The following is a 16,720-nucleotide window of genomic DNA, read 5'->3' as shown; positions in this document are numbered from 1 at the left end:
TTATCTAGTTTTTTTCACTTTTTCAATTTCATGTTCAGTGCTCCCATTTCATTTAGTTTATGTTTTCCAATTTCTCTCTCTTTTTTTTTTATGTTCTTTCTCAAGCCTTTATCAAGTATAGTAGAAAAGCTGTTGTATACATATATAAAATTAGTATGTATAATATATATATATTTTAGAAAACTTGTGAAGTTTTGCTTAGCTAAAAAATTTATGACATTTTTATTTTACTTTTTTGACCTACTATGAATAGAATGCTAGGTTTCTAATTTATATTGACTCAAAACTTTGATATAGTTCCATCTATTTTGGCGTCTAGTATTACTGTTGAATGTCTAGAAAGTTTATTATCTTAGTGATTTAAAAAAAAAAATTGAATGAGGCTTGAAACTTCTAATCCAGTTCTGAGAATATAAAGAAATACTATGTGACACACAGTAAAGAAGTTAACCTGTGGTACAGTATTATCAACTGAAGTACAGATTTTGTTCAAATTTCACAAAATTTAGTGTCCATTGTTTTCATACCTTATTCAAGACTCCACATTGTATTTAAATGCATTGAGCAGCTTCAGCTGCATGCAACAAATTCTGGTAAATTTTCTTTTCATTTTTATTCTGTTACAAATATTTTCTAATTTTCCTTGTATGGCTTCTTAGATACACCCATCATTTAAAAGTGGACATTTAAGTTCCAGATACATGGGATTTCTAAAGTCTCTTTGGAAAAAAAAAGAATATGCCTCAACGTCATATCAGTTGAGGAAAGGGAGAGCGGGGATATTTATTCACCGGCTTTCCATTTGTCATCAGTTGAGAGTTGCTTCCAGGGGCATGAACTCTTCGGCACTTTTTTTTCTCTTGGCGCCTCTGGGTCTTCACTGCAGTGCGTAGACGCCTCCAGCTGCAGCACGCATGCTCAGTAGTTGTGGCACTTGGACCTGGTTGCAGTATGTGCACTGGGAGCGCAGAATCTTACCCACTGGACCACCAGGGAAGGCTCTCTCCAGCACTTGTTTATCCTGCAAACAAGCAAGCGAGCTCCCTGTAGCCAGAGGTCTGTCCATTGTCTCAGTGTGCAGTCTTCAGTGTTTGGGGTCTGGGCAGGGCACTGACAAAGCTTGCTACGATGTTTAAGCCAGCATGGCTTTCAGAAACATCTTTTCTGTTTGATCAGCTAGAGTCAGTGCCATTTGCTTGCATCCTGGAGCCCTGACTAATAAATGTGTCTCTAATCCAGTCCTTCCTGCTGCCAGCTGACCTAGTGCCTTTCTATTCCACAGTCCAAATCCTGAAGGCAACCAAGTGGATCGACTCTGCACAACTCCATCACCCCTAAGGAGCAGAGCTCTTCCCTCCAGCTGGTCACCAAGTGGTTTGCATGTGGGCTGCCTGCAATCAGGGGCCTTCCTGGACCAGTCAGGGTTCAGTTGTTTCCTTGAGTAGGGCCATTGAGAGTGTGCAGGCACCATGACTGATCTGCTCCAACAAGGTGGGAGAGGCATTTGTGTCTGAGTCCCGGGCCCTGCCCACTCTCACTGCTGGAACTTGGCCCATTGTTCCCTGCCTCAGAACCTCTGGAGCATGGAGCCCTCTGTCCACTGTGGGGGAGAAGCAAGGAGTTCCTAGTACCCCAAATACTCACCGCATTCCCCAGTCTCCCTAAGGTGTCTCCGGCCCTCTGATGCTACCTAGAAGTGAGATGCACGCTTGCCTTCCAAACTGGAAAATAAAATGCATTTTCCCACAGAAACTACACTGTAAATGGTGACCAAGTGCAGTTAACATTGCTCTGTTAGTGACACACTTCAGGAACATTATGAGTTAAATAGAAATTTGTGGACTGGCCTGAAAAATCAACCATCATTTATAACTCGGTTTCTATGGGAAAATGCATTCTGAGTTCCAAACAACTGGCTCACACAGAGATTTCTGGAACACAGACAGCCTGGCCACAATGTTGGGAACTGTAGGTGGCTTCTCAGTATACCCAGTTAACATGGCCACAGTGGGGAGTTAACAGTGGGCTGTTGCTTCAGGTTCTGAAAGCCCTGAAGAAAGGCGTGGGATACTCTGGGCAACCTTGTGGGGCAGCTCATCCCTTCCTTCCGGAAGCTGATGGGGACCACAGAACTGATGGGGACAGCACAAGACAGCTAGCCCTGCATGCTTCCCAGGATAACACTCCTGACAGCCTCTGCTTATATACCCCCAAGAGCAAGGAGCTCGCTGCTTCATAGAGATTTTATACAGCTAACTCTCACCACTCCATAATTCTTTCCTATATTGAGCAGAAATCTGCCCTCCATTCTTCCCACCCTGATTCCACTCCTGCAGTTTCTACTCATCCTTCAAACTTGCTTGAGCTTTAACTTCTCTGTGAAACCTTCCCTAATCCCATTTCCTCCATATTAGACTAATATGAGCCATTGTAACAAATAAACCTCAAATGTATCAGAATATATCTCTCCTTATCAAAAAGTGAGTATCTTAGCTCAGGCTGCTATAACAAAATACCATAGATTGGCAGCTTAAACAACAAACATTTGTCTCTTCGTGCTAGAAGCTAGTTCGTGGAAGTCCAAAGATCTAGTGCTGGTAGATTTGGTGCCTGGTGAGAACCTGCTTCCTGGTTCATAGACAGCTGTCTTCTCACTACTGTCTTCTCACTGTGTGCTCATATGGCAGAGAGATGTAAGGGCACTAATCCCATTCATGAAGGCCCCACTCTCATGACTTAATTAACTCCCAAAGGCCCCATCTTCAAATACTATCACATTGGTGATTGGAGTTTCAACATAGGAACTGGGGTGGGGTGGGAGCATAGACATTCAGTCCATGGCAGTGGGTGTTCCTGACTGGCAGGCATGTAAAATTTCCCATCTGGTGATTTAGGGTCCCAGGTTCCTAACAATTTGCCGACTTCCCCTTGGCAAGTGCGGAGGAAAGCAGGGAGAAGGCACGCCTGCTTTTTAACTTCACTTCTTGTCTTTGAAGTGAGCCATTATTTTGCCTCTGTGCCTTTGACAGGAACTCATCACATGGCTCCACCTAGGTGAAGGCAGAAGAGAGGCCTGGGAATGCCTTCCGTAGCTAGACAGGCACTGCCAGTGACAACTGAAGACCAAGGAAACAGAAGCACGAAGTTTAGACGTACAAGTTGCCTCTTAGACGCACACACATACAGAGTCTAAGTTGGCTCTCAGCAGGTAGATTCCTGGCCAATCTGCATGTATTAAGCTGTACATTGAGCTCAGTCTTATGGAGGCAAATTTCAGTCCCTGCTCTAAACTGATCCATGTGTTCCAAGGGTCATAGGGCTGGATCTACCTTCAAACGTACAAGCTTGACAGAGGCCCTGAGAACTCCTTGTCCCTAAAATGTTCCCTGTTGGAAGAGCATCAGCAATTCCACCATTAGACTAGTCAAACTGAGGCCTAAGGCACTGCATGTGGATAACAGGCAAATCGTAGTAATCTCTCCCCTTTACTATTGTTCCGAGAACTTGACACTGCTATCTTAGTTAACCCTCTTCCGCTCTATGACTGAGTTCTGTTATGCTGTATATTGCAGAGGGGGGACTTGGAGGCACTGAGGTTAAGTCACGTGCCCAAGGTCACAGAACCAGGATGTGGTAGAGCAAGGCTACATCCCAAACTCTGGGGCAGAGGCAGGAGTTAATCTCTAGGCCATACCGCCCAGCTCGACAACAGGAGGCTCTCAGTCCTTGACCCTTCTTTCTTTGTATACCCATCCCAGTCACTTCTATCTGAGGGAAAGGAGCATAAAGATTGGAGCTCCAGACTCCGCCTGGGTGCCCCTCTTCTGGGGGAAAGAGCAACATTCATGTGGATCAGAGGCTCTGAGCTCTCCTCAACCCTGCACTCTACCCCAGCTCCTCAGTTGGCCACCTGTCCCCTGAGCATCGCTGAGCAGCTGTGCCTGAGGGCCCCTTCGGCCCCTTGCAGTGAAGAGGCCCTCTGGCAGGGGAGAGGAGGCCAACCTGCCCTGTTGGGCTTTTCTGCTGGGCTCGCAGCAAGTCCTCCAGCCCAAGTTCACTAGAAGGTAAAGAGGTTCTCCTTCTACCCCAATCCCCCGTCCCTCACCCCTGCAGCCTGGACAGAACTGCTCAGCCAGAGGCTCCTCCCTGGACCACAAGGATCCTCCTTCTCCCAACTTCACAGCTCCCGTGGCTGAGAGATCAGAGAAGTATAGGTCCCACTGTCCCAGGATGGGGGGGTACCCCAAGTCACAGCCTGAGGATCAGAGATGGAGACCCCCCAGGGAAGCTGCCTCTCAGAACGGACTCATCACACAGGTGGTGGAGTTCAGAACACTTGGGTCACAATTTCTCTGTTAATGTCTGGAAAACAGCTTAGAAGGCACATCACCATTTGTGCCTCATTTTTCCCATCTACCAGATGGGCTCACTTCTTTCAGTCAGTCTCCTGGAGCTTTGCACAATGTCAGATTCTTACTAATCTAGTGTCCCCACCACACCCACCATTAAAACTCTCTGTCACTGGAGCAAAAGAGCAAAGATTTTTGTCTATTGGATATTCTGCAACCAAGAAAATAAATGTCAGAGAAAAATACTTCAATACTCCTATCAGACACAACAGACTTTTAAAATAAAGACTGTTACAAGAGACAAAGAAGCACATTACAAAATGATTAAGGGATCAATCCAAGGAGACAGAGCAATTGTGAACATATATGCACCCACCATAGGAGCACCTCAATGTATAAGGCAAATGCTAAGAGCCATAAAAGGAGAAATTGACAATAACAGAATAATAATGGGGGACTTTAGCACCCCACTTACACCAGTGGGTAATCACCCAGACAGAAAATTAGTGGGGAAACACAAGCCTTAAGTGACACATTAGACCAGATATTTGTAGGACATTCCATCCAAAAGCAGCAGATACACTGTCTTCTCAATTACAGGACAGATCACATCTTGGGTCACAAATCAAGCCTTGGTAAATTTAAGAAACTTGAGATCATATCAAGCATCTTTTCCAACCACAACACTATAAGATTAGAATGCAGTTACAGGAAAAAAAAAAAAAAAAACTGTAAAAAACATGAACACATGGAGGTTAAACAATATGTTGCTAAATAACCAATGGATCACTAAATAAATCAAAGAGGAAATTCTAAACTTACCTAAAGACAAACGACAATGAAAACAGGATGATCCAAAACCTATGGGATGCAGCAAAAGCAGTTTTAAGAGAATTTTATAGCAATACAATCTTACCTCAAGAAACAAGAAAAGTCTCTAATAAATAACCTAACCTTACTCCTAAAGCAACTAGAGAAAGAAGAACAACCAAAATCCAAAGTTAGTAGAAGGAAAGAAATGGTAAAGATCAGAGCAGAAATAAATGAAATAGAAACAAAGAAAACAATAGCAAAGATTGAAGAAACTAAAAGTTGGCAGTTTGAGAAGATAAACAAAATTAATGAACCTTTAGCCAGGCTCAAGAAAAAAAGGGAGGGGAATTCAAATCAATAACATTAGAAATGAAAAAGGAAAAGTCACAGCGGACACTACAGAAATACAAAAAGTAAGAGACTCCTAGGAACACCTATATGCCAATAAAATGGACAACGTGGAAGAAATGGACAAATTCTTAGAAAGATGCAATCTTCCAGGACTGAACCAGGAAGACATAGAAAATATAAACAGACCAATCACAAGTAATGAAATTGAAATTTGTGATTTGTGTTAAAAATCTGTGATGAAAAATCTTCCAACAGAGGCTTTTCTGGTGGCTCAGTGGTAAAGAATCCACCTGCCAATGCAGGAGACACAGGCTCAATCCCTGGTCCAGGAAGATCCCACTTGCCTCAGAACAACTAAGCCCGTGTGCCACAACTATTGAGCCTGTGCTCTAGAGCCCAGGAGCCACAGCTACTGAGCCCACATGCCCTAGAGCTTGTGCTGCCCCACAGAAGAAGCCCCTGCAGTGAGAAATCTACACACCGCAACGAGAGAGTAGCCCCCTACTTGCCACAACTAGAGAAGAGCCTGCACAGAAATGAAGGCCCAGCACAGTCTAAAATAAATACTTTTTAAAAATCTTCCAATAAACACTAAACTCAGGACTAGATGACTTCACAGGCAAATTCTATCAAGCATTTAGAGAAGAGCTAGCATCTGGTCTTCTCAAACTCTTCCAAAAATTGCAGAGGAAGGAATATTCCTGAGCTCATTCTACAAGGCCACCATCACCCTGATACCAAAACTGGAAAAACATATCACAAAAAAGGAAAACTACAGGTCAATATCACTGATGAACATAGATGCAAAAAAATCCTCAACAAAATACTGGCAAGCTGAATCCAACAGCACATTAAATGGATCATACACCATGATCAAGTGGGATTTATCCCAGGCAGGCAAGGATTCCTCAGTATACACAAATCAGTCAATGTGATATACCATATTAACAAATTGAAGAATAAAACCATACGATCATCTCAACAGATGCAAAAAAGCTTTTGAAAAAATTCAACACCCATTTATGATTAAAAAAAAAAAAAACTCCAGAAAGTGGGCGTGGGCATGGAAGGAATTTACCTCAACATAATAAAGGTCATAATGTGACAAATCCACAGCAAATATCATTCACAATGTTAAAAAGCTGAAAGCATTTCTTCTAAGATCAGGAATAAGACAAAGATGTCCACTCCCACCACTACTATGCAACAGAGTTTTGAAATTCCTAGCCACGCAATCGAAGAAGAAAAAGAAATGACCATCTGCAGTGATTTGGGAGCCCAAGAAGAGGAAATCTGTTACTGCTTCCACCTTTTCCCATTCTATTTGCCATGAAGAGATGAGGCTTAACCATATACAAAAATAAACTCAAAAGGGATTAAAGATCTAAATGTAAAGTGAAACACTATAAAACTCTTAGAGGAAAACATAGGCAAAACACTTGACATAAATCACGCAAGATCTTTTTTGGTATATCCGTTAAAGTAATAAAAATAAAAACAAAAATAAATAAATGGGATCTAATTAAACTTAAGACTTTGCACAGCAAAGGAAACCATAAACAAAACAAAAAGACAACCCTCATAATGGGAGACAACATTTACAAACAAAGCAACTGACAAGGGATTAATCTCCAAAATATATAAACAGTTCATCCAGCTCAATATCAAAAAACCCCAACAAACTCAATCAATAAACGAATGGAAGATCTAAATAGACTTTTCTCCAAAGAAGACATATAAATGACCCAAAAGCACATGAAAAGATGCTCAACATCACTAATTATTAGAGAAATGCATATCAAAACTACAGTGAGGTATCACCTAATACCATTGGAATTGCAATCAATCAAAAAATGTTGGAGTGAGTACAGAGAAAGGGAAACCTTCTATACTACTGGTGGGAATATAAATTGGTACAGCCGCTATGGAAAACAGTATGTGAAGTGAAGTCGCTTAGTCATGTCCGACTGTTTGCAACACCATGGACTGTAGCCTACCAGGCTCCTCTGTCCATGGGATTTTCCAGGCAATAGTACTGGAGTGGATTGCCATTTCCTTCTCCAGGGGATCTTCCCAACCCAGGGATTGAACCTGAGTCTCCCACATTGTAGACAGACGCTTTACCGTCTGAGCCACCAGGGACGTGGAAAACAGTACGGAGGTTCCTAAAAACTAAAAACAGAACTACCATATGTCTCAGCAATCCCACTCCTAGGCATATACCCAGAGAACACCATATTTTAAGAAGATATATGCACCCCAGTGTTCACTGCAGCACGATTCACATTAGCTAGGACATGGAAGCAACCTAGATATCCATTAACAGAGAAATGGATAAAGAAGATGCGGTACACGTATACAACGGAATATTACTCACCATGAAAAAGGACAGAAAAATGCCATTTGCAGAAACATGGATGGACCTAGAAATTGTCATACTGAGTGAAGTAAGTCAGAAAGACAAATATCATATGATATCATTTATATGTGGAACATAAAAAGGATACAAACGAACTGAGTTACAAAACAGAAGTAGAGTAGATGTAGAAAACAAACTTACCAATACCAGGGGATAAGGAGGGAGAGGAATAAATTGGGAGGTTGGAACTGACATATATACACTACTATATATAAAATGCTGCTGCTGCTGCTAAGTCACTTCAGTCGTGTCCGACTCTGTGCAACCCCAGAGACGGCAGCCCACCAGGCTCCCCCGTCCCTGGGATTCTCCAGGCAAGAACACTGGAGTGGGTTGCCATTTCCTTCTCCAGTGCATGAAAGTGAAAAGTGAAAGTGAAGTCGCTTTAGTCGTGTCCGATTGCTAGCGACCCCATGGACGGAGCAATGTTCTACATGGGAAAAAAATTTAAAAAAAGAGTATCCTTCACTATCTCCCAGAGTTTGCTCAAACTCATGTCCATTGAGTTGGTGATGCCATCCAACCATCTCATCCTCTGTCACCCCCTTCTCCTCCTGCCCTCAATCTTTCCGAGCATCAGGGTCTTTCCCGATGAATCAGCTCTTTGAATCAGGTGGCTGAAGTACTGGAGCTTCAGCTTCAGCCTTGGTCCTTCCAATGAATATTCAGGGTTGGTTTCCTTTAAGATTGACTGGTTTGATCTCCTTGCAGTCCAAGGGACTCTCAAAAGTCTTCTCCAGCATCACAGTTTGAAAACATCAATTCTTTGTCATTCAGCTTTCTTTATGGTCCAACTCTCACATTCATTCATGACTACTGGAGAAACCATACCTTTTACAATACAGACCTTTGTCAGCAAAGTGATGTCTCTGCTTTTTAATATGCTGTCTAGGTTTGTCATAGCTTTTCTTCCAAGGAGCAAGCGTCCTCTAATTTCGTGGCTGCAGTCACTGTATGCGGTGATTTTGGAGCCCAAGAATATAAAAAATGCCACTGTTTCTATTTTTTCCCCTTCTATTTGCTATGAAATGACTGTACTAGTTGCCAAGATCTTAGTTTTTTGAATGTTGGGTTTAAGCCACCTTTTTCACTCTCTTATTTCACACTCATCAAGAGGCTCTTTAGTTACTCTTCACTTTCTGCCATTAGGGTGGTGTCATTTGCATAGCTGAGGTTGTTGATATTTCTCCCAGCAATCTTTTTTTTTTTTTTTTTACTTTAATTGGAGGCTATTTACTTTACAATATTGTGGTGGTTTTTGCCATACAATGATATGAATCAGCCACAGGTGTACATGTGTCCCCCCATCCAAAATCCCCATCCCATCCCTCTGGGTTGTCCCAGTGCACCGGCTTTGAGTGCCCTGTTAATGCATCAAACTAAGACTGGTCATCTATTTCACATATGGTAATATACATGTTTCAGTGCTATTCTCTCAAATCATCCCACCCTCACCTTCTCCCACAGAGTCCAAAAGTCTGTTCTTTACATCTGTGTCTCTTTTGCTGTCTTGCATATAGGGTTTTCATTACCATCTTTCTAAATTCCATATATGTGGGTTAATATATTGTATTGGTGTTTTTCTTTCTGACTTACTTCATTCTGTATAATAGGCTCCAGTTTCATCCACCTCATTAGAACTGACTCAAATGAACTCTTTTATAGCTGAGTAACATTCCATTGTGTATATGTACCACAACTTTCTTATCCATTCGTCTGCTGATGGACATCCAGGTTGCTTCCATGTTCTGCTGCTGCTGCTACTGCTGCTGCTGCTGCTAAGTTGTTTCAGTCGTGTCCGACTCTGTGTGACCCCATAAACGGCAGCCCACCAGGCTCCCCCATCCCTGGGATTCTCCAGGCAAGAACACTGGAGTGGGTTGCCATTTCCTTCTCCAATGCATGAAAGTGAAAAGTGAAAGTGAAGTCGCTCAGTCATATCCGACTCTTAGCAACCCCATGGACTGCAGCCTACCAGGGTCCTCTGTCCATGGGATTTTCCAGGCAAGAGTACTGGAGTGGGTTGCCATTGCCTTCTCTGTTCCATGTCCTAGCTATTGTAGACAGTGCTGCAATGAACATTGGGGTAAAGGAGTCTCTTTCAATTCTGGTTTTCTTGGTGTGTATGCCCAGCAGTGGGATTGCTGGGTTGTATGGCTGTTCTCTTTCCAGTTTTTTAAGGCATCTCCACACTGTTCTCCATAGCAGTTGTACTAGTTTACATATCCACCAACAGTGTAAGAGGGTTCCCTTTTCTCCACACCCTCTCCAGCATTTATTGCTTGTAGACTTTTGGATCGCAGCCATTCTGACTGGCGTGAAATGGTACCTCATTGTGGTTTTGATTTGCATTTCTCTGATAATGAGTGATGTTGAACATCTTTTCATGTGCTTGTTAGCCATCTGTATGTCTTCTTTGGAGAAATGTCTGTTTAGGTCTTTGGGCCATTTTTTGATTGGGTCATTTATTTTTCTGGTATTAAGCTGCATGAGCTGCTTGTATATTTTGGAGATTAATTCTTTGTCAGTTGTTTCATTTTCTATTATTTTCTCTCATTCTGAAGGCTTCCTTTTCACCTTGCTTATAGTTTCCTTCATTGTACAAAAGCTTTTAAGTTTAATTAGATCCCATTTGTTTATTTTTGCTTTTATTTCCATTACTCTGGGAGGTGGGTCATTGAGGCTCTTGCTGTGATTTATATAAGAGAGTGTTCTGCCTATGTTTTCCTCTAAGAGTTTTATAGTTTCTGGTCTTACATTTAGATCTTTATCTCCTGGCAATCTTGATTCCAACATGTGATTCATCCAGCCAAGCATTTCGACTAACAAGGCGGAATAATTATGGGGATGTTTTTCTTTTTTGTGCTTTTCTTCTTTTAAAATACATTTTCTACAAGTTATTTGTTACCAGATTAATAAGAAATTTCAGGTACCTAAAACTTTTTCAGGTACCTAAAAATTTTACTACTCCTCTAAACACCAAAGACTCCTAGGAGCCCACATAATTAAGTTAGTGAGAGACCTGTCTTGCTGGAAGCATCTGGGCAGTGATTTTTAACTCTTTGGGAACTACCCACCTCTTAGAGAGTCTGATTAAAGTTGCGGGCCTCTTTCCAGAAAAATACACATAGATCAATTACAAACCTTCTGTGATTTGGTAGGAGGTTCTTGGACTCCATGAAGTCTGTCTAGGAAGTTCAGGTTAAAAGTTTCTGATCCAAGTAAATTCCAGCCCAGGAGAAAGAAAGCAACTTAGCAAAGGTTGCCAGCAGGCTAGTGGCACTCAGGTTCCTTTAAGGCTGTCCACAGTCTGGCCCCCACCAACCATCCCAGCTTTACCTCCCATTACCTCCACCTAGTGCATTTGGCCTTCTCCAGGCTTTTCTTAGGCATAATCTCCACCCTTCTGTCCAGGGCCCTTTCTGCCCTCTACCTTCCAATCCTTTTCATCAGTATCAAGGTTGGCTTTAGCTGCATATAAGTGACCCCTCATACTCCCCTAATAAAAATGGCTCAAATACCCAAGGGTATATTCTATTTGGGTAAAGTTTGAAGGTGAGCGATCCAGGGTTGGTCTGGTAATTCCATAAATTGCCAGGAACTCAGGCTTCTTTTGCCTTTTTCACTCTGCTATCCTCAGTGTGCACAGCCAATACCCAAGGTTGCCTCAGGGACCACGACATCTACCCAAAAGCAGAAAGAAAGGAGGTGGGAGGAGAGATAAAGGCACACCTCCCCCAAGTCTCCCTTCAGGAGCTTTTCCAGAAGTCCCAGGTACCACTGAGAGAAGCAAAGCTCCTAGACACATCTAACCTCAAGGGAGGCTGGGAAATGTAGTCTTTCCCACCGGGCACTGTGCTAGGTTTCTGTCACTAAGGAAGGAGGGTGGGATGGATACTGGCCAGGCAATCTTTAGCCTCTGCCATGTCGTCTCTTAAACCCACTTCATTCGTGCAACCTTGCCCACCTACTCCAGCTGCCACGGGTGTCAGGCTCCCATGCAACCTTCTAGTCTGTGTCTGGGCCTTTTATTATCCAATTTCCATCTTCATCTACTATTTAATATTTTATTGTTATCACATTTGGGGGACTTGATACATTGTAAACAGTTAATTCGTAACATTAATGCAACTCTTTTTCTTTTATAACCTAAATCTATGTTCCAATTTTGTCAATTGCCCCAGTGTTCTTTATACCACTACAAAAAGCAAGTTTAGTAAGAGATGAGCGGAGCCACCCTACGTCCGAGGTCAGGGGCAGAAGCCGGGAGGACCCCACGCCCGAAGGGTGGCGGCCAAGAGGAGTTACCCCACGTCCGAGGTCAGGGGCAGCGGCCGAGAGTGCCAGGCTGCGACAGCGCAGGAACGGCTGAAAGGAGCTATCCCGCGTCCAAGGTCAGGGGGGCGACGAGAGGAGATACCCAGCGTCCGAGGTCAGGGGCGGCGACGAGAGGAGTTACCCCGCGTCTGAGGTCAGGGGCGGCGACCCGGAGGAGATACCCACGCCCCAAGGCTGAGGCCAGGGGCAACGGGCGGGAGGAGCTACCCCACGCCCCTACGCCCGAGGCCAGGGGCGGCGGCCAGGAGGAGCAACTCCACGTCCAAGGAGCCGTGGCTGCGCGGACGCAGGAGGGCCTAGAGGAGCCATCCCACGTTGAAAGTCAGGAAGGGCGGCGGTGAGGAGATACCCCTCGTCCAAGGTAAGGAGCAGTGGCTGCGCTTTGCTGGAGCAGCCGTGAAGAGATACCCACGCCCAAGGTAAGAGAAACCCAAGTAAGACGATAGGTGTTGCAAGAGGGCATCAGGGGGCAAACACACTGAAACCATACTCACAGAAAACTAGTCAATCTAATCACACTAGGACCACAGCCTTGTCTAACTCAATGAAACTAAGCCATGCCTGTGGGGCAACCCAAGGCGGGCGGGTCATGGTGGAGAGATTTGACAGAATGTGGTCCACTGGAGAAAGGAATGGCAAACCACTTCAGTATTCTTGCTTTGAGAACCCCATGAACAGTATGAAAAGGCAAAATGATAGGATACTGAAAGAGAAACTCCCCAGGTCAGTAGGTGCCCAATATGCTACTGGAGATCAGTGGAGAAATAACTCCAGAAAGAATGAAGGGACGGAGTCAAAGCAAAAAGAATACCCAGCTGTGGATGTGACTGGTGATAGAAGCAAGGTCCGATGCTGTAAAGAGCGATATTGCATAGGAACCGGGAATGTCAGGTCCATGAATCAAGGCAAATTGGAAGTGGTCAAACAAGAGATGGCAAGAATGAATGTCGACATTCTAGGAATCAGCAAACTGAAATGGACTGGAATGGGTGAATTTAACTCAGATGACCATTATATCTACTACTGCAGGCAAGAATCCCTCAGAAGAAATAGAGTGGCCGTCATGGTCAAAAAAAGAGTCCGAAATGCAGTACTTGGATGCAATCTCAAAAACGACAGAATGATCTCTGTTCGTTTCCAAGGCAAACCATTCAATATCACAAGTCACACAATATCACAATATCACAATATCAAGTCTATGCCCCAACCAGTAATGCTGAAGAAGCTGAAGTTGAATGGTTCTATGAAGACCTACAAGACCTTTTAGAACTAACACCCAAAAAAGATGTCCTTTTCATTATAGGGGACTGGAATGCAAAAGTAGGAAGTCAAGAAACACCTGGAGTAACAGGCAAATTTGGCCTTGGAATATGGAATGAAGCAGGGCAAAGACTGATTGAGTTTTGCCAAGAAAATGCACTGGTCATAACAAACACCCTCTTCCAACAACACAAGAGAAGACTCTATACATGGACATCACCAGATGGTCAACACCGAAATCAGATTGATTATATTCTATGCAGCCAAAGATGGAGAAGCTCTATCTCCAGGAGCTGACTGTAGCTCAGATCATGAACCCCTTATTGCCAAATTCGGACTTAAATTGAAGAAAGTAGGGAAAACCACTAGACCATTCAGGTATGACCTAAATTAAATCCCTTATGATTATACAGTGGAAGTGAGAAATAGATTTAAGGGCCTAGATCTGATAGATAGAGTGCCTGATGAACTATGGAATGAGGTTCGTGACATTGTACAGGAGATAGGGATCAAGACCATTCCCATAGAAAAGAAATGCAAAAAAGCAAAATGGCTGTCTGGGGAGGCCTTACAAATAGCTGTGAAAAGAAGAGAAGCGAAAAGCAAAGGAGAAAAGGAAAGATATAAACATCTGAATGCAGAGTTCCAAAGAATAGCAAGAAGAGATAAGAAAGCCTTCTTCAGTGATCAATGCAAAGAAATAGAGGAAAATAACAGAATGGGAAAGACTAGGGATCTCTTCAAGAAAATCAGAGATACCAAAGGAACATTTCATGCAAAGATGAGCTCGATAAAGGACAGAAATGGTATGGACCTAACAGAAGCAGAAGATATTAAGAAGAGATGGCAAGAATACACAGAAGAACTGTACAAAAAAGATCTTCATGACCCAGATAATCACGATGGTGTGATCACTGACCTAGAGCCAGACATCCTGGAATGTGAAGTCAAGTGGGCCTTAGAAAGCATCACTACGAGCAAAGCTAGTGGAGGTGATGGAATTCCAGTTGAGCTATTCCAAATCCTGAAAGATGATGCTCTGAAAGTGCTGCACTCAATATGCCAGCAAATCTGGAAAACTCAGCAGTGGCCACAGGACTGGAAAAGGTCAGTTTTCATTCCAATCCCAAAGAAAGGCAATGCCAAAGAATGCTCAAACTACCGCACAATTGCACTCATCTCACACGCTAGTAAAGTAATGCTCAAAATTCTCCAAGCCAGGCTTCAGCAATATGTGAACCATGAACTTCCTGATGTTCAAGCTGGTTTTAGAAAAGGCTGAGGAACCAGAGATCAAATTGCCAACATCTGCTGGATCATGGAAAAAGCAAGAGAGTTCCAGAAAAACATCTATTTCTGCTTTATTGACTATGCCAAAGCCTTTGACTGTGTGGATCACAATAAACTGTGGAAAATTCTGAAGGAGATGGGAATACCAGACCACCTGATCTGCCTCTTGAGAAATCTGTATACAGGTCAGGAAGCAACAGTTAGAACTGGACATGGAACAACAGACTGGTTCCAAATAGCAAAAGGAGTTCGTCAAGGCTGTATATTGTCACCCTGCTTATTTAACTTATATGCAGAATACATCATGAGAAACGCTGGACTGGAAGAAACACAAGCTGAAATCAAGATTTCCGGGAGAAATATCAATAACCTCAGATATGCAGATGACACCACCCTTATGACAGAAAGTGAAGAGGAACTCAAAAGCCTCTTGATGAAAGTGAAAGTGGAGAGTGAAAAAGTTGGCTTAAAGCTCAACATTCAGAAAACGAAGATCATGGCATCCGGTCCCATCACTTCATGGGAAATAGATGGGGAAACAGTGGAAACAGTGTCAGACTTTATTTTTGGGGCTCCAAAATCACTACAGATGGTGACTGCAGCCATGAAATTAAAAGACGCTTACTCCTTGGAAGGAAAGTTATGACCAACCTAGAGAGCATATTCAAAAGCAGAGACATTACTTTGCCAACAAAGGTCCGGCTAGTCAAGGCTATGGTTTTTCCTGTGGTCATGTATGGATGTGAGAGTTGGACTGTGAAGAAGGCTGAGTGCCGAAGAATTGATGCTTTTGAACTGTGGTGTTGGAGAAGACTCTTGAGAGTCCCTTGGACTGCAAGGAGATCCAACCAGTCCATTCTGAACGAGATCAGCCCTGGGATTTCTTTCAGCTAAAGCTGAAACTCCAGTACTTTGGCCATCTCATGCGAAGAGTTGACTCACTGGAAAAGACTCTGATGCTGGGAGGGATTGGGGTCAGGAGGAGAAGGGGACCACAGAGGATGAGATGGCTGGATGGCATCACTGACTCGATGGACGTGGGTCTCAGTGAACTCCAGGAGTTGGTGGTGGATAGGGAGGCCTGGTGTGCCGCGATTCATGGGGTCGCAAAGAGTCGGACACAACTGAGCGACCGATCTGATCTGATCTGAGCCATTTCTGGTTCTTTTTGTCTGTAGATTGAGGGACAAAGCACTGTGTTCAAAAATTACATGGATTACTTTTTTTTCTTTCAGTGTATTTATTACATTTATTTCAAATATGGTAGGATCCATTTATTTTCATTTGAACTCAGTTTTACAGTTCCTTCCATCTGGTTGATTTCATACTATATATTTTTTAATGTATGGAATAGTAACATAATTTCCAAAGTCAACCTACATAAAAGGTACACTCAGAGAAGCAGCACTCCCCTAAACTTCCCTCTAACCGCCCTCTCCCACCATCCCTTTTGTAGATAGCCAATTTCAGTAGCTTCTGGTTTATCCTTCCTGTGTGTCTTTTGAAAAAAGTAAGCAGATACCATTATGTTTTCTTTCCCTGTTTCTTACATGCGATATGCTCTCTTTTGCAGTTTGCTTTTGTCATTTAACAGTATATCCCGAAAATCACTTCATATCAGTTCAAAGAGATCTTCCTCACTCATTTCACAGCTGTGCCGATGTGGATCCATTGAATGGATGTTCAACTAATCTCTTAAGGGCTTTGACATTTAGGTAATTTCCCATAGCTTGCAATCACAAATCATACTGCCATGAACCACGTGTATTTAACTCATTTCCATGTTGTTGACCTGTAACTTCAGAGTAAGGGCTTCCCAGGTGTGCAGCGGTAAAGAATCCACCTGCCAACACAGGAGGCACAAGAGACGTTGATCCCTGGGTTGAGAAGATCCCCTGGA

The 16,720-nt window shown here is 43.2% G+C and overlaps 1 long non-coding RNA gene across 1 annotated transcript in view; it reads right to left on the bottom strand.

Annotated features, from left to right (window-relative positions):
- Positions 1–15,924, bottom strand: part of LOC133237710 (uncharacterized) — a 485,111-nt gene extending 469,187 nt beyond the window's left edge. The window contains exon 1 of the long non-coding RNA XR_009733311.1: positions 15,773–15,924. This is a non-coding gene — a long non-coding RNA (uncharacterized LOC133237710). The remainder of the gene's footprint in view (positions 1–15,772) is intronic.
- Between the last annotated feature and the right edge of the window lie 796 nt (positions 15,925–16,720).

Source organism: Bos javanicus, chromosome 24 (assembly GCF_032452875.1).
Source record: "Bos javanicus breed banteng chromosome 24, ARS-OSU_banteng_1.0, whole genome shotgun sequence".
Classification (NCBI taxonomy): domain Eukaryota; kingdom Metazoa; phylum Chordata; class Mammalia; order Artiodactyla; family Bovidae; genus Bos; species Bos javanicus.
The sequence above is the reverse complement of the archived record's forward strand: the minus strand, read 5'-3'. Positions and strand labels throughout refer to the sequence as shown.